The sequence below is a fragment of the Mauremys mutica genome, chromosome 1, assembly GCF_020497125.1.
Source record: "Mauremys mutica isolate MM-2020 ecotype Southern chromosome 1, ASM2049712v1, whole genome shotgun sequence".
In the NCBI taxonomy this organism is placed as follows: Eukaryota; Metazoa; Chordata; order Testudines; family Geoemydidae; genus Mauremys; species Mauremys mutica.
In genome coordinates, this window is record NC_059072.1 from 232,559,178 (window position 1) to 232,577,236 (window position 18,059).

An 18,059-nucleotide genomic window follows, 5' to 3' on the forward strand; every position below is an offset into this window, starting at 1 on the left:
CTGATAGGGCACAGCTGAATGCATGGAGACATTCAGTGGCAGAGTCCAGGAAAGCATTACGTGAGCACGATGAGAAGAGGCAGGATGCAATGCTGAGGCTAATGGGGGAGCTGCAGGAAAGCCAACAAGAGCACAGACCGCCCCTGCATCCACCGTACAACCGCCTGCCCTCCTCCCCAAGTTCCATATCCTCCTCACCTAGATGCCCAAGGAGGGAGGGATAGCTCAGTGGTTTGAGCATTGGCCTGTTAAACCCAGGGTTGTGAGTTCAATCCTTGAGGGGGCCACTTAGGGATCTGGGGCAAAAATTGGTCCTGCTAGTGAAGGCAGGGGGCTGGACTCAATGACCTTTCAAGATCCCTTCCAGTTTTAGGAGATTGGTATATCTCTAACTATTACCTTATTACCTAACACGGGGAGGGGAAGTCCTGAGAACCCAGCCACTCCACTCCAGAGGATGCCCCAAGTAACAGAAGGCTGTCATTCAAACAGTTTTGATTTGCAGTGTGGCTACAATAAGCAGTGTGGCCTTATCCTACCCTCCTACCCTACCCCACCCAGGCTACCTTATCAGTTCTCTCCCTTTTTTTTAATTTAATAAAGAAAGAATGCATGGTTTCAAAACAATAGTGATTTTATTTTCTTTGCCCCCTGTGATTGAAGGGGAGAGGGTGGTTGACTTACAGGGAATTAAAATCAACAAAGGAGGCGGGTTTGCATCAAGGAGAAACACACACAACTGTCACACCATAGCCTGGCCAGTCATGAAACTGGTTTTCAAAGCCTCTCTGATGCGCAGCGTGCCTACCTGTGCTCTTCTAATCTGGCTGTTCAAAATTAGCAGCCAGATGATTTGCCTCAACCTCCCACCCCACCTTAAACGTCTTCCCCCTTACTCTCACAGATATTATGGAGCACACAGCAAGCAGTAATAACAATGAGAATATTGATTGCGCTGAGGTCTAACCTAGTCAGCAAACAACACCAGTGAGCTTTTAAACATCCAAAGGCACATTCTACAACCATTCTGCACTTGCTCAACCTATAATTGAACTGCTCCTTACTACTGTCCAGGCTGCCTGTGTATGGCTTCATGAGCAAGGAGTAGGCTGGGTCTCCAAGAATAACTATAACATTTCAACATCCCCAACAGTAATTTTCTGGTCTGGGAAGTAAGTCCCTTCTTGCAGCTGCTCAAACAGCCCAGAGTTCCTAAAGATGCAAGCATCATGCACCTTTCCCGGCCATCCCACATTGATGTCGGTGAAACATCCCTTGTGATCCACCAGTGCTTGCAGCACCATTGAGAAGTACCCCTTGCTGTTTATGTACTCGTTGGCAAGGTGGTCCGGTGCCAAGATAGGGATATGCATTCCGTCTATCACCCCACCACAGTTAGGGAAACACAGTGCTGCAAAGCCATCCACTATGATCTGTACATTTCCCAGAATCACTACCCTTGATAGCAGAATGTCAGTGATTGCATTGGCTACTTGAATCACAGCAGTCCCCACAGTAGATTTGCCCACTCCAAATCGATTCCCAACTGACCAGTAGCAGTCAGGCATTGCAAGCTTCCAAAGGGTTATCTTCGCTTCTCAACTGTCAGGGCAGCTCTCATCTTGATATTCCTGCACTTCAGGGTGGGGGAAAACAACTCACAGAGTTCCAGGAAAGTGGTCTTATGCATGTGAAAATTTCGCAGCCACTGGGAATCATCCCATAGCTGCAACACTATGCGGTCCCATTAGTCTGTGCTTGTTTGCCAGGCCCAGAATTGGCGTTCCACTTTATCAACCAGCCCCACTGCTCCTATAATGTCCCAATTGCCACATCTCATGCTTTAAGGAATGTCTGTGTCCATGTCCTCCTCACAATTGTTCTCGTGCTGCCATCTCTTAGCCAGGGTCTGCACATACTGCAATAAAATGCACAAAGTGTTTACAATGCTCACAACAGCAGCGGTGAGCTGAGCGGGCTCCATACTTGCCGTGCTATGGCATCTGCACAGGTAACCCAGGAAAAAAGGCGCGGAATGATTGTCTGCAGTTGCTTTCATGGAGGGAGGGGAGACTGACAACATGTACCCAAAACCACCCATGACATGGGCATTGGGAGCTTAACCCAGAATTCCAATGGGCAGCGGAGACTGCAAGAACTGTGGGATAGTTCCATGAGTCAATGCTAGCCATGGTAATGAGGACGCACTCCGCCGACTTAATGTGCTTAGTGGGGACATACACAATCGACTGTATAAAATCGTTCTCTAAAAATTGACATCTATAAAATTTTGTAGTGTAGACATACTCTTAGAGAGATTAATGAGTCTTCTCTACAGCCTTAGCTAAGAGCCATATGGCTTTTAGCTCATGCAGTAGAGGCTCATTCACTAAGCTCTAGAGGTTCTAGGTTCAATCTTCTCCTCCAACGACTGAGGTCTGTCGGTATTACAAGTGGGGACTCGTCCAGGATTTCAGCTGGTAAATCTCTTAAACTTGGGAAGCGATTCCTTAGCTAGAGGAAGTATGTAACCCCCACACCTTGTGGGTGTGGTGCTCTGTCCCATCTGGTAGCACTGAATCCACTTAGATAGAGAATAATGAGTCTGCTTTACAGCCTTAGCTAAGAGCCACATGCCTTTTAGTTTATGCAGTAGAGGCTCGTACATTTAGCTCCAGAGGTCCCAGATTCGATCCCGCCCGCCGATGGTCAAGGTCTGTTGGCGTTACACTGGCAAACATGGCATCCGTGAAAAGACTCTGGCCTGGAGGCTATCTTGAGAAACAGACAACCCCCACCTGAGAGGTTCTCCCAGGTGTGAGAAAAGTGGGAAGTCTAGGAAGGGTTTCTCAACTGCCTGTCAATTACCCCCAAGGGCAGGGACTCCCTCAGTCCTTAACACACACATGCACAAGATATCAGGGCAGGGACCTTCTCAACTGCCCCAAGAAACCTGGACAGAGAACCACTCAGCTTCTGAACAGGAACCCCAGCCCAATCCTCCTGAGAGGCCAGGCCAAGTACCCCCAATCTTTGATTACCTCTTCCTCCTGCCAGTTCCAGGGACAGGAGAGAACTCAGCACCTTTGAAGCCAATGGTTGTTTCTAAGCAGGATAGAGAAATCAGTCAGCGCCTCTAAAATTTTAATAAGAGGGGAGAAGCATATTAGTCTCTGAGCCACTGCCCGTTCTTTGCCCTTCTCCTGTCTTTCCTTCTGTGGTATGTCTATTCTGCAAGTGAAGGTGCGATTGTAGCACAGGCAGACAAACCAGCCAGGGACCCTGGATATGTACCCTGGTTGGTAGCCCATGCTGAAGTCTGTGGCACTATGCCTACACTACTATTATTATCACTGGAAGTATTTCTTCACACAGCTCACAGTCAACTTGTGGAACTCTTTGCCAGAGGATGTTGTGAAAACCAAGACTATAACAGGGTTCAAAAAAGAACTAGATAAGTTCATGGGGGATAGGTCCATGTGGTGTCCCTAGCCTCTGTTTGCCAGAAGCTGGGGATGGGCTACAGGAGATGGATCACTTGATGATTACCTGTTCTGTTCATTCCCTCTGGGGCACCTGGCATTGGCCACCGTTGGAAGACAGGATACTGAGCTAGATTGGACATTTAGTCTGACCCAGTATGGTCGCTCTTATGTTCACTGCTAGTTAGACTGAAGCTAGCATGATATGCCTACCCGTACTACAATCACACTTTCACTTGCAGTGCATTTATGAAAAATGTAGCATCTCAGGCTGCTTGACAGCTCCCTCCTCCCCTCTTCAAAAAATACCACTGGCTTCTCTCAGCCAGCTCTGCTTCTTGGAGGCCTCTCTTGTCTAACAGGAGTAGGGTACCCAGTATAATGCAAAATTTCTCCACATTATGTAGAGAAGGAGAAACAACCTGCAGCCAAATTAGAGCGTTATGCACAATATATAGCATTTAAGTTTACCCTGAGTTTGTTTTGCAAGAAAGACAACACAATTTGTACAGTACATGCATACTGCCAACATTTGCAAACAAAATAATTATTAATTTAATTAATTATAATAATTAATAATAATTATACAATTAATACATTTATAGACGTTTTCATCAACTCATTGTCTCACACCCACTGCATGCATTCAGCACATCTCAACTCTCACTTATTTCATATATCTTCATTCCACACCCACTTTCACTCCACTCCAAGTCGTTCCACCCACAAACACACACACTCACTCACTCCTGAGGCACATCTTACGCCACACCTACCCAAATTCATTCTACATTTACCCACCCACTTTTTCTGCATGCACACATACCTTCTCTGTCAGTTTGAATATATATAGTCACTAATTCTACACAGACATCTGCTCACCCTACATCTGCCCATTCCATGTGCACATATACCCACTCCCATGAATGCCAACCCAGTCCCTATCAACTACATAGTTTCTGGCCTTTCTGCTAGTCTATAGGGAAAATCCTTTATCTGTGGGGAAATCGTTACCTGACTGACTGGCTCATCTTCATTCCTTACTTGTTTGGAACTGGTAGCAGGGAGAGCTCCTGTTTCCCCAGCTTCCAGCTGTGAGCAGCTATTCTAAGTTTATCCCCCATATCCTGCTGCCCCCAACCCATCTGAATCCTCCACACATATTGTTCTGGGGCTGGGGGGGGAGGGGCTGGAGCACTGATAGATTTGCCCCTTCTCCCATCTCATTGTCTTCAGAGGTGGCCAGCTGACCCCCCTCATCTTCCAGTCTTCAGGCAGCCACTGTGCCCTAATCCAGCAGAGAGTAGGAAAATTAAGGGGTCTCTTCTTATTCTCCCACATCCCTAATCCCCTCAGCAGGGCCTGGTTCCACAGGCCAACTGTGCTCTGCTAGCATCATCCCCTGGGGAAAGAATAGCTTAATCCTGCTGATGGAAAAACCCTATTATGACTAAAAAAAACCCTTCCCATGGGGGGTGAAGCTAGGGTGACCAGATATCCCGATTTTATAGGGACAGTCCCGATATTTGGGGCTTTTTCTTATATAGGCTCCTATTACCCCCCATCCCCGGCCTGATTTTTCACACTTGCTATCTGGTCAGCCTAGGTGAAGCTTTCCTTGGGCTGCCTGCTCACTGTTAGATTAGAGATCAGAGGTCCCCTTTGGAGACCTCCCTAAAACAAAGAACAGGAGAGTTATCTGATCAACCTCTGAAACAATGGGTTGGTAAGAGAAGACTATTGAAGTTCCCCCAGAAGACACCAGTGATTAAGTGGGGAGCCAGAATCTGAGGTTAGGTGTGTGGGTCAAAAGGGAACAGAGGGATATAGGGGTGACATAGGTAAATGAGGGGATGGAGTGACAGAACAAGGTGACTGCACATGGGGACTGTAGCAGGGTGAAACCCTGCTCCTGCTGTGAGGGGTTTAAAAGTGGCTTGGCAGGGCTTGAGAGCGGCTGCTCTCAAGGCTGGGCTGAGTGAGAAAGTGGCTGCAGGTGAAGCCACGCCCCAAACTGAGCCACAGCTGGCCCCTATAAAAGGCCAGGGAAGCCAGAAACAGAGAGTCTCTCTCTGCCTTCAGAGAGAGAAGGTCCTGGCTGCAGGGAGCTAAAGACCAGGTACCTGAGTGAAGCAGGGCTGGGGAAAGGCTGAGGAGCTGGGGAGCTCCAGCCTAGAAAGCCCCAGGCTGCGGCCTAGCATTGGGCCAACAGGTACTGGGGGTTACAGAGGGCAGCCCAGGGGTAGGCCAAGGCAGCAGGTCCAAACCCAACTTTGACAGTGATGAGTAGGCTGATACTGCAGTCTGCCCCAGAGTGTGGGGCTAGACAATGACTGGCAGTAGCCAATACTGAGGCAAGGTGGGGATAGAGGGTGGGGGTTCCCCAAGGAGGGGAGACCCAGAGAGAAAGGGGTCACTGCCAGGGGCAGCACCCCATGTGAAAGGGCACCGGGTCCAGGGAGGGACACGGGGGGCCTGAAGACAGGCGGATCACTGGCCTGCAGAGGGCGCTCCAGCGCTGGACAGAGCTAATTCCCGGAGTCACCAGCAGGAGGCGCCGCGGGGGTGAGTCCGACCCGTTACAGGGACAAGATGACAAACTTCACATGGTGCTCCTATTATATGTTATCAACATAACAAAAGTCATCAAAAGGCTACCAGACATGGATTTGTCATTGTCCCACTATGATTAGCAATGTGAAATTTGTTAAGGGTCCCTGTCTGGGACAGTACAGAAGAATCGTAGGACCAGCTGTACGTGTGTACCAGGTAAATGTGACTATCTTTCAAGAGTCCTCAAGGTGAAGCACATTAACATAGTTGATCTGCAAGAAACTCATGTGGCAGACAATGAGCAAACTGCAAGATATAAATTCATGGCTATGAACTGATTGCCACCATGAATGATGCAAAGTATGGCCTTGCCATGTGCATCAGACATGGTCTTAAAGATGTCGTAGTCCTGGAGGAACCCAAGACCATGGGAATCTATCGCTCCAATAAGAATAAGACAACTGACCATAATGGATATCCACAAACCTCCACAGCTTGAATGGTCAAATCTTGCTTTACCATCATTTCTCCACCTAGCTGTGTACCTTGGTGATTTTTAACAGCCACCATTCACAATGAGGCTATTGCAGAAATGATGCTGCTGGTGAGCAACACACAGATTGGGCCTTGTTCACAGATGTCCTTCATCTTTTCAACCCCAAACAACCAGGGGCTTTTTGCTCGGCCAGATGGAATACTGAACAGAACCAAGACCTCTGATCTCTGATGAAAGACAATACCAGTGTACCCCTGTGAGCTTCATGAACAGTGCTTTGAAATGTTCTTCACAGCGAACACTAGCCCACTATTCTGCATGTTGCCTTTGGATTTCCATTGATTGAATCAATGCCAAAATTATGCTGGAATTTCCACAAAGTGAACTGGATTGCATATACCACAGAAGTTGAAGTTGGGATATACCATATCATATGCCATATCTTTGAGACCATCCGAGAAAACAATGACCACTCTGTTCACTTTCTTATCAAAGCTGCTGCAAAACACATTTTCCACTGCTATCACAAGGCTTATACTCTTTTCTGGCAGTTGACAACAGGAGCACTCTTCAAAGAGTATGAGAAGAGTGATGATCCAGACACAACAAAAGCTCTAGTAGAATCATTGAATTCTGCCCATCTGAAGAGATGGAACAAGACAGTGGAGGATCTTGACTTCATACTTTCCAGTCACAAATCCTGGGCACTCCTCCATAAGCTTGGAGTTGCTGACCCAGTAAAACACCATCAACTGAAATTGATGGCCAGTGCTGTCTCTTCACACCTTGAAGACCAAAACTGACAAGCCAGTTAGACAGAAGGGTCAGAAAGAGCTCTTTTAAACATATGACAAAACTCACCACTTCACCGCTATTGTCATAGGTTTATTCCCCACTTTGAACTTTAGCATCCAAAAGGTGGGGACCTGCATGGTTCCTTCTAAGCTTAAATCCTAGCTTAGATCTGGTACCACTGCCACCAGCCAGGTTTTAGTGTCTGGCACACTCTCTGTTCCCCCAAACCTTTCCCAGGGGGAACCCAGATCCAAACTCCTGGGATCTTAACACAAAGGGAAATAAACCATTCCCCCTCCCAGACTTTCCCTCCCTTGGTCGTCAGGGAAAACTTCTTTGATTTAAACTCCTTGAATCTAAAACAAAGAGGGATTCACCTTCCCCGCCTCCTCTCTTCCCCCCACCTATCCCTGGTGAGTCAGACTAATCCCCTGAGGTCTCAAACAAGGGAAGAAATCAATCAGGTTCTTAAAAAGAAAAGCTTTTAATTAAAGAAAAAAAGTAAAAATATCTCTGTAAAATCAGGATGGAAATGTTTACAGGGTACACAGCTTATAAAAACTAGAGGGACTCCACCCCCCCTCTTCTAGTATAAGCACCAGTAACAGCAAACAAAAATAAAATATTTCTCCAGCAAAACACACATTTGCAACTACAGAAATCAATCAAAAAGACTAATCCGTCTTTCTAATACTCACTATATTGAATAGAAGAGAATACTTCAGGAAGCTTGGAGAGCCTGGATATACGTCTGGCCCCTCTTAGGGTATGTCTACACTATAAGAGTAGTTCGATTTAACTTAGGTCGAATTTGTGGATTCGACCTTATGAAGTCGAATTTGTGTATCCACACTAAGGACACTAATTCGACTTTGAGTCCACACTAACGGGGCAAGCGTCGACATTGGAAGCGGTGCATTCTGGGCAGCTATCCCACAGTTCCCGCAGTCCCCGCTTCCCATTGGAATGCTGGGTAGAGCCCCCAATGCCTGCTGGGGGAAAAATGTGTCGAGGGTGGTTTTGGGTAACTGTCGTCATTCAACCGTCACTCCCGCCCTCCCTCCCTGAAAGCGCCGGCGGGAAATCTGTTAGCGCACTTTTCTGGTCAGTGACAGCGCGGACGCCACAGCACTGCGAGCATGGAGCCCGCTGTGATCATCGCTGCACTTATGGCCGTTGTCAACTCCTCGCACCTTATCGTCCACCTCTTCCACAGTCAGCTGCTGAGAAATCGGGCGAGGAGGCTCCGGCAGCGCGGTGAGGACATGAAGTGTGAGAGTGGCACAGACCTCTCACAAAGCACGGGATCCCATGCCGCGGAGATCATGGTGGCAATGGGTCACGTTCATGCTATGGGACGGCGATTCTGGGCCCGGGAAACAAGCACGGACTGGTGGGACCGCATAGTGCTGCAGGTCTGGGATGAATCACAGTGGCTGCGAAACTTCAGGATGCGTAAGGGCACTTTCCTTGAACTGTGTGACTTGCTGGCCCCTGCCCTGAAGCGCCAGGACACCCGGATGCGAGCAGCCCTGACTGTGCAGAAGCGAGTGGCCATAGCCCTCTGGAAACTTGCAACGCCAGACAGCTACCGGTCAGTAGCGAACCACTTTGGCGTGGGCAAATCTACCGTGGGGGTTGCTGTGATGCAAGTAGCCCACGCAATCGTTGACCTACTGCTCGAAGGTAGTGACCCTGGGAAACGTCCAGGTCATCATAGATGGCTTCGCCGCGATGGGATTCCCAAACTGCGGTGGGGCTATAGATGGGACTCACGTCCCTATCCTGGGACCGGCCCACCAGGCCAGCCAGTATTAACCGAAAGGGCTACTTTTCAATGGTGCTGCAAGCACTGGTGGACCATAGGGGACGTTTACCAACATCTACGTCGGGTGGCCGGGCAAGGTTCATGACGCGCGTGTTTTCAGGAACTCTTGTCTGTTTAGATGCCTGCAGGAAGGTAGTTTCTTCCCGGACCACAAAATAACTGTTGGGGATGTGGAGATGCCTACAGTGATCCTCGGGGACCCAGCCTACCCGCTAATGCCCTGGCTCATGAAGCCCTATACAGGCGCCCTGGACAGTGACAAGGAGCTCTTCAACTACCGGCTGAGCAAGTGCAGAATGGTGGTGGAGTGTGCTTTCGGACGTCTCAAGGGGAGATGGAGGAGCTTACTGACTCGCTCGGATCTCAGCGAAACCAGTATCCCCATTGTTATTGCAGCTTGCTGTGTGCTCCACAATCTCTGTGAGAGCAAGGGGGAGACCTTTATGGCGGGATGGGAGGTTGAGGCAAATCGCCTGGCTGCTGATTACGCTCAGCCAGACAGCCGTGCGATTAGAAGAGCCCAGCGGGAAGCGTTGTGCATCCGGGAGGCTTTGAAAGCTAGGTTCCTCAGAGAGCAGGGTAACCTATGACTGTCCAGTCTCTTTACAGAGAAGCTGAACCTGCCTCTGTTTCAGTTACTATTGACTTTTTTCAGCGGTTACATACCCCGTTCACCATGTTTCCCCCCTTCCAACAGACGTTTAAAAATAAAGTTATTGGAACATTTTTAATTAACAAAGTTTTCTTTACTAACGAATTCGCATTAAAGGGTTCAAACAGGGACGCAGACTGTGGTGGGTACGGTGTGCAGTGATGTACACTTCTACACTCGAGGACTGACAGGCTCCTGCTCCTACAGCGGTCTCTGGGGGGAGGACGGTTACAGGAGGGTGTGCAGGAAGGGGTGGGTTTGCAGGAAGGGGTGAGGGGTGTGTGGGAAGGGTGAGTAGGTGTAGGGGGATGATGGCTCTGGCTGGGGCTCAGGGCATCGGAGAGGTTCATGGCTAGGGTGGAAGGGCATGGTAAGGGCAGCCTGCCTTGCCATTTGTGGATGCCAGGCGCTCGGACCCTGGGGCAGCATACACCTCCCAGACTGACCTGGGGCAGCAGACACCTCCCAGACTGACCCGGGTGCCTAGTGACTGCACTCTGTGTGTGACCTGCTGTTGATCCTGCCCCCATGTCTGTACCCTGGTAATGGTGGCTGTCCTATGCAATTAACAAACCCCTATCTCCCCTTCACACAAAGTCTTCTGCAAAGAAACATGACGGAAACAGTAATGAACAGCAAACTATTTTTAATACTCAACTACACAGTTGGGGGATGAAACTGGGATTTTGGATCGGGTGAGCCAGGAAGGGAAGCAATTCTCATACTTTAGGGAATGAGAGCTGTTTGGTACATGAGCGCTCTGCTGGGGTGGAATGACAGTTTTCACGGCCCCTAGCGCCTCTCCTTCTTGTGATTTTGGGTGAGGGGGGGACAGGACTTTGTGGCGGGGGAGGGCGGTTGCAGATACAGTTCAGGGGGGCTCTCTGCTCCTGCCTGCAGTCCTGCAGAACATCCACAAGGCGCCAGAGCGTGTCCGTTTGCTCCCTCATTAGTCCAAGCAGCGTTTGAGTCGCCTGCTGGTCTTCCTGCCGCCACCTGTCCTCCCGTTCGCTGTGTGAGCGCTGCTGCTGAGAGAGGGTCTCCCTCCAATGGCTCTGCTGGGCCGCCTCGGCTCTGGAACAGGCCATCAGTTCAGTGAACATCTCGTCCCAAGTCTTTTTCTTTCGCCGCCTAATCTGCGCCAGCCTCTGTGAGGGGGATGCCGGGGCAATTCAGGAAAGAGCCGCAGCTGTGTGATGGGAAAAAGGAAGTGATTTCCTTGCAAAGATACATGTTTGCGAACACTGAACACAGTCTACTCAGTTTCTGTGAACAAGACCATACAGGGCACCTAGTCTCGTGCTCTCAGGACAAGTTCGAATTTTCGGCATTCGCTTTCATTGCCTGGGGTCTTGCACTGGAGATCGGACAAGCGGGGCAGGACAGCAGAATCCGTGTAGCAGCCAGGCCTGGTAAGCCGTAAACTTTAGGCTGCTTAACAGTTAATGGATAGCAGTGCCCTCCTGCTGCAGGCAATCTGGAAAACATAAAGTCTGACCCTGTTCCAGCCCCTCACGGCTGTCCCCGGGAAAGATCCCTGTATGCTTTCCCTCTGCAGCCTCCACCACGTGGCTGTTAAACGACGGTCATTGTTATGCAAATGAAAAGTCAAGCATTCACAATAGTAACATTACATTAATTCCCCTAATTAGATGCAGCCGTCACCAAGCGAGATCACCCTGAGGCGGGTCACTAGGACAGACAGAGAGCGCATGCTGCATGAATCCCTGCACAGACCAGGGCCCTATGCTGCCATGCTGGTGGAGGCAATGCTCCCACTGTACCTCAGGATGGCCTGGCACGGAAGAGTGTGCTTCCACGGAGCACCCAATAAGGCACCTCTCCCCAGGAACCTCCTGCGGAGGCTTTTCGAGTACCTCTACGAGAGCTTCGTGGAAGTGTCCCAAGAGGATTTCTGTTCGATCCCTATATGTATTGACCTTCTTTTCATATAGTTTTTATTCCTGTTTTTAAAAAAATAAATGTTTACATGTTTATAGCACTTACCGACTGATCCTTCCCCTGATTCAGAGTCCAGGTTAACGGCCGGGGAGGGTTGGTAGGGGATCTCTGTGAGGGTGATGAGATCCTGGCTGTCGGGGAAATCAGTATTGTAAGCGCTGTCACCTGCCTCGTCCTCCACAAACCCTTCCTCATCTTCCCCATCCGCGAACATCGCCGAGAAACTGCCCGTCGACACTATCCCATCCTCAGAGTCCACGGTCACTGGTGGGGCAGTGGTGGCAGACCCACCGAGAATGGCATGCAGTGCCTCGTAGAAGCGGCATGTCTGGGGCTGGGCTCCAGAGCGTCCGTTTGCCGCTTTGATTTTTTGGTAGCCTTGTCTCAGGTCCTTGATTTTCACGCGGCACTGCGTTGCATCCCGGCTGTATCCTCTGAGTGCCATGGCTTTGGAGACCTTCTCGTAGGTCTTTGCATTCCGTTTTTTGGAGCGCAGCTCCGAAAACACAGACTCATCGCCCCACACAGCGATCAGATCCAAGACTTCCCGGTCAGTTCATGCTGGGGCCCTCTTTCTACTCTGAGATTGCATGGACCCCTCTGCTGGAGAGCTCTGCATCGCTGCCAGTGCTGCTGAGCTCGCCCCGATGTCCAACCAGGAACTGAGATTCAAAATGGCCAGACAGGAAAAGGAATTCAAATTTTCCCGGGGCTTTTCCTGTATGGCTGATCAGAATATCTGAGCTCGGACTGCAGTCCAGAGCGTCAACACAGTGGTGCACTGTGGGATAGCTCCCGGAGCTACTAAGGTCGATTTCCGTCCACACATAGGCTAACTCGACATAGCCATGTCGAATTTAGCGCTACTCCCCTCGTCGGGGTGGAGTACCGAATTCGAACTAAAGAGCCCTCTAGGTCGAACTAATTAGCTTCCTGGTGTGGACGGGTGCACAGTTAAATCGAATTAACGCTGCTAAATTCGACATAAACTCCTAGTGTAGACCAGGCCTTAGATCCAAAGAGAGAACAACCCCCAAAACAAAGAACCCAAACAAAAGCTTCCCTCCACCGAGGTTTGAAAGTATCTTGTCCCCTGATTGGTCCTCTGGTCAGGTGTTAGCCAGGTCCACTGAGCTTGTTAACCCTTTACAGGTAAAAGAGACCTTAACCCTTAACTATCTGTTTATGACAGCTATCTTCCCCCATATACTATAGAAGAAATAAGCAAGGCTTTTTTGGCCACTAAAAGCAAAAAAGCTGTTGGCAAGGTGGGCATTTATCCTGAATTCCTTAAGAATTTGGGGTCAAAGAGACGAGCATGATTAGCAGACCCATTCACTGCCAAACATTTGACTGGGAAGATCCTAAAAAGCTGGCAAGAGGTGAAAATCATTGCCTTCCCAAACATGGGAACAATTAAATGATTCTGCCAGCTATTGCTCAACATCACTCCCCTCCACAATTCTCAGGTTAATGGAGAGGGTCTTGCTGGCCCATTTCATCCCTATCTGTGAGATCATCCTGCCAAAAAACAGGCTGATTTCAGACAAGGAAGAAGTTGCCATGACCAGGTTCTCACCATCACTAGTCACATTAAGGGTGGCTTCCAGCAGAATGTAAAAACCAGAACTGCACCAATAGTTTTATCTACCTCCTGTGACATGGTATGGTGATATGTGCTACTGCTCAAGGCATCAAGGGTCATCAAATGCCATAGCACACGACTCCTGGCCACAATATTGAGCAACTAGATACCATGTCCTTTTGAATGGGCAGATCAGCACAGCACAAGCTTTTAATGATGGATTACCTCAAGGATCCATGCTTCCTTCTTTGCTATTAAACACATATATTAGTGACTTACCTGACACCATTTTGTTTAAGTTCATTAACAATATCACTGTTGTGGTACAAGGCAAAGACCTCACCACCATGGGCGACACGCTTTCCACCAACCTCAAAATAATGTCATAATGCTTTCTATATTGGAAGCTCTGCCCCAGTGCCTCCAGAACCATGGTAATAGCCTTTCATCTGTACAACAAAGCTGCAAAGGAAAGGGTCAACTTTTGAGGTCAACAGGTCTGAAATGAAAGTGAGCCAAAGTACAAAAGCTTGACTTTTAAACTTCATCTGGAATAGACATGAGAAAATGAAAAAGAAAGGACTAGACTCATCCAAAAACTTGTGAACATAACATGCTAAATGCACACACACTGATGTACTCAACCACTGAAGATTGCCCACCTGTCTGGACAGGCAACTCACATACCAAATCTCTGTATGTACATCTTAATGCTATGATAAGAATCATAACTTGAACATTAAAATCGACACCCATTCAATAGTTGCCCACTGTGGCACATATATGCCTATCCAAAATACAGAAACACACACAATGCTCATGAGTACAGTTGAACCATGGCCAACTTGAACTTCCCAATTCATTAGTAGCTCCAGAACCTTCCAAATACACGTCTGATATCTCACAAGCCTTTTTCGTATTGCACTAAAGTTCTTAAAAAGCACCTTCATCCAATCCAGAGGCATGCTGGAAAGAGTTCTGGGATAATACTAAGGTCCCAAATAAACCCCTGATTGCTGGCCACACAAAAGAACTCTCAGGCTTCAACATCCCCCCAGAACAATGTTTTTCACTGAATTATTTCAGAATATCACATGAAAGATGCTGTCATCTCTTAAACCCCCTGAAAGATGAGAAATAATGCACAATGTGATTGTGGACACTAGTCAAATATGATGGACCACATTGTAAATCAGTGCCTGCTTTGATCGTTTGCCAGTGGCATTCCGGACGTACATCAACCCGCTGCCATAGTTATTCACTAGCTCATTAATCTGGACTTGGTTATCTGAATGTTGCTAATCACCTCTGTTACCAAATACAATAAGGTAGGGACAGAGGGCTGCATTTGTAGGGAATCAGGGCAACATCCAATGGGTGGAAGTGATGGCTGCACACAGAAGCCAGGCATATGGTGGGAGGCCTGAGCAGAAGCTATTTGCTTCAGGGAAGCTGAGGACCATGGAACCTCATTGCTGACCTGAGGCTCATTGGCCAAGAGCAGAGCTACGGTGATGGAGGGGTTGGAGGGTTGTTCAGTGGCAGCATCTTCACTCCCTGGCCTGGGGGAGTACAGGGATCTGAAGAGCTGTCTGGAAGATCAAAAGGCTCAGTGCTGCATCTGGGAGGCAGGCCAGAAGTCAGACTCTGCCTGCCTCTGTGCTGAGCAGCCAGGCTATCCCTCAGCACATGGAGCAGCTTCGATTAGCTGCTCTTCTCCAGGAAATAGGGGGATGGGGAGAAGCAGCTGGCTAGTGGGGGGAGGGGTTATCCATAGCCTATGGCATTTCCCTGTAGAAGGCTCTGAAATTCCCTAGTCTATGGGAAACATTTCTATGGTTGGCAGGTCTGAATCTGAGTGAATTGTTGCAGGGGTTCTCAAACTGGGGTCAGGATCCCTCAGTGGGTTGTAAGATTATTACATGGGGGGTTGCGAGCTGTCAGCCTCCACCCCAAACCCCGCTTTGTCTCCAGCATTTATAATGGTGTTAAATATATAAAAAAGGGTTTTTAATGTATAAGGAGGGTCGCACTGAGAGGCTTGCTATGTGAAAGGGGTCACCAGTAAAAAAGTTTGAGAGTCACTGGTTGAAAGGTTTCATTGGAGAAGATTGTTTTATTAACGAGGAATTTGAGTGAAGAGAAATCTAGCCAGTCTTCATCAGCAACTCAGAGAGAGGAAGGGACACAGTGGTGCAAGGATCTCATAAGATAGAGGTGTATTGTTGTTGTAGTGGGGGACTTGAAGCTGACCAGTGCAACCAAGATCAGTCTCAGGACTAGTGGAATGAGCTTTGGATTCCAGAACTGAAGCCAGTATCAGGGTCAAAAGACAAGCTATGGATCAAGCCAGAGTCAGGCCTGAGGGTCACTACCAGGAGTTCAGGAACAGAGAAGCTAGGGATACACTTTATTGCCTGGACTCTTCCCGATAAGCTCCATGGATTTATGAAAGGACAAGGAACCAACAGGGATCACTAAAATCACTATTAGGTCACTCAAGGTGGAACTTCCCATGATCTGGAACCTCTGCAGATTGTGGATCACAGTAAGCACCAGAGTTACAGCTGCTGGTGGATGGCAATGTGGGGATGTTGGTTGTCAAGCAGGCCCAGGTTCAAGTCCTGTTGATCCTATAGCCAGTAGGATAAAAGGAAGGGATCTATTGTTTTTCTGCTATTTGTATTTTATTTCCTCTTTTCTCTCATGCAAATATTACTTTCACTGGGATGTGGAGCCTTTTACCTTTCTGTCATTGGTAAATCCAGCTCAGGAAAAGACTGCAAGCTGTCACCCAACTGCTGTTTGGTGGGCTACTCGTTAGTAAAGAAATATCAAAATTAGAAAACCATCAATGTTAATCAATTGACATCTTCAGCAGAGGGTAGACATTAATTATTTTTGAGGCTGAATTACCCTTACTTTTGAGATGGTTCTTTCAGAACAGGATTGAGACAATTTACCATTAAAACATTGTCCACCTGGAGAGCTGCACTGCTTCAGGGAGGCGCAGTTCCTCCCTCAAGCTCCTGGATGTGCCTGCAGGCGTGTACATGGATGATGCAGCCTGCTGTACAAGACAGTGCCTCTGGGGCACCCAGAAAGAGCAGTCCCTGCACTGTAATGAGCACAGGGATTGAAACTGCGGTTAGCCTTTACGTGATTGCAAATCGGGTATTTAAATGTTCAAGTGTAAGAAAATGTGTCCACAATTATTTGTTCTCACAAAATTGCACATACACTTATTTGAGAATCCAGACTCTGAGACCACCTCTGTAAATTACAGCCTTAGGGTATGTCTACACAGCCTGGGGAAGCAAGTCTCCCAGCCTGGGTCAATAGACTTGGGCTAGTGGGGCTCATGCTAGCATTCTAAACATAGCAGTGTAGACAGTGCTTTGACGTTGAGGCTCAGGCTCTGAAGCCTAGGGGGGATGTGGACTTGCCTTTACGATGACCCTTTTGGTACTGCATACCTGAAAGGTAATACTATGAAATACAATGTAGTCAGGAAGCTCTTAATGTATAGCTTTATTAGATCTTAACTTAAAAGGGAAAGTAATTCAAAGTTAAGAAACCAAATTAGGCAGAAACAACAATACATGATCTCTCCCTAGACTCATCTGCTTACTAACATGGATATAACTGCACATAGGAAAGTTGAGAAATGTACAGGAGTTATTGAAGTTCATCCTTAAATAATCATAGCAGACTTTTTGTGTAGGTGAGTTACCATGAGCAGACAGCTGTATTTGGGAGTTGCCTCTGTGTTTTTAAATCCTCTGTTTCTCTGTGTAGCCCTTAGCTCCCACTCTCTCTCCTCTGGGAGGACAGGGATAAAGGCAATCTTAATGCCTGTTTTGCAGTCCTTGTTGGCTGTTTTCATTCTCTCTCCAAATAAAGTCTTGTTCAAGTTAATGTAAAACTGCTCTCACTAAAGAAACCATACTGCTCAATTTTACTAGGACAGACCCAGTTTTTCATTTAATGTCTTGGTGTCTCAAGAGCCTGAAATGCCCCAGGTTTTTTTCATTTATCAATCAAAATATTTTAGATTTTTACAACTATGAAATGTTGCTCCCAATGTATGGCTATCAGAGGTTTCTTACTCTCCTGTTTCACTCCCGTGACACAGCGAGAATGTGTTTTGTACCAGCCATTGTTCAAGGCCCAAGCTTGTCATGGCTTGTCAGGCAACAACGTTGCAATCTTTATTATTTAGTCAAATTTCTACAATGTAGCTGTATGATATGAACCAGTTTAGTCAGTGCATAAGTCCTGCTCTGGCCCCAAAGGGGTGTTTGAAGGTCAAGAGGTGGGCACCTAGCAGACCTCCAGTTACTTGTTTTCCTTCTATGGTTATCAGTGGAAGAGGTAGACCTGAGCCTTTCTTTGATCTGCTTTGTTGTTGCAGGTGGAGCTTTCCTGATCCAGGCAGAGCAGATCAGAGACGAGAGGCAGAATATAGCCGAGTACTTTGCGACCATAACATTTTTTGCCACAAAACCAGTTTTTGAAAATTGGCTCACAACATGTGCTAGGAATGACAGCACTCACAGCACTGAACCTCCCACCCATTCACACACACACCCATCCAGGACAACTGCTCTTCCACCTTTGTCCTTATAAGGAATGTTGGTCCCCACCTCACCAACTGTCCTATTTGCAAACTTAAGGGCCATTTCACATAACTGCTTTCCCAGCCA

The 18,059-nt window shown here is 48.0% G+C and overlaps 1 protein-coding gene across 1 annotated transcript in view; it reads right to left on the reverse strand.

Annotated features, from left to right (window-relative positions):
• Positions 1–1,802: 1,802 nt before the first annotated feature.
• The window catches only part of LOC123351597 (claudin-34-like), a 46,948-nt gene continuing 30,691 nt past the window's right edge, over positions 1,803–18,059 (reverse strand). Inside the window, exons 4-5 of the transcript XR_006574062.1 lie at positions 3,042–3,136; positions 1,803–1,918 (exon numbers count right to left, since the gene is read on the reverse strand). The gene's annotated coding sequence lies outside the window, so the exon portion shown is untranslated. The remainder of the gene's footprint in view (positions 1,919–3,041; positions 3,137–18,059) is intronic.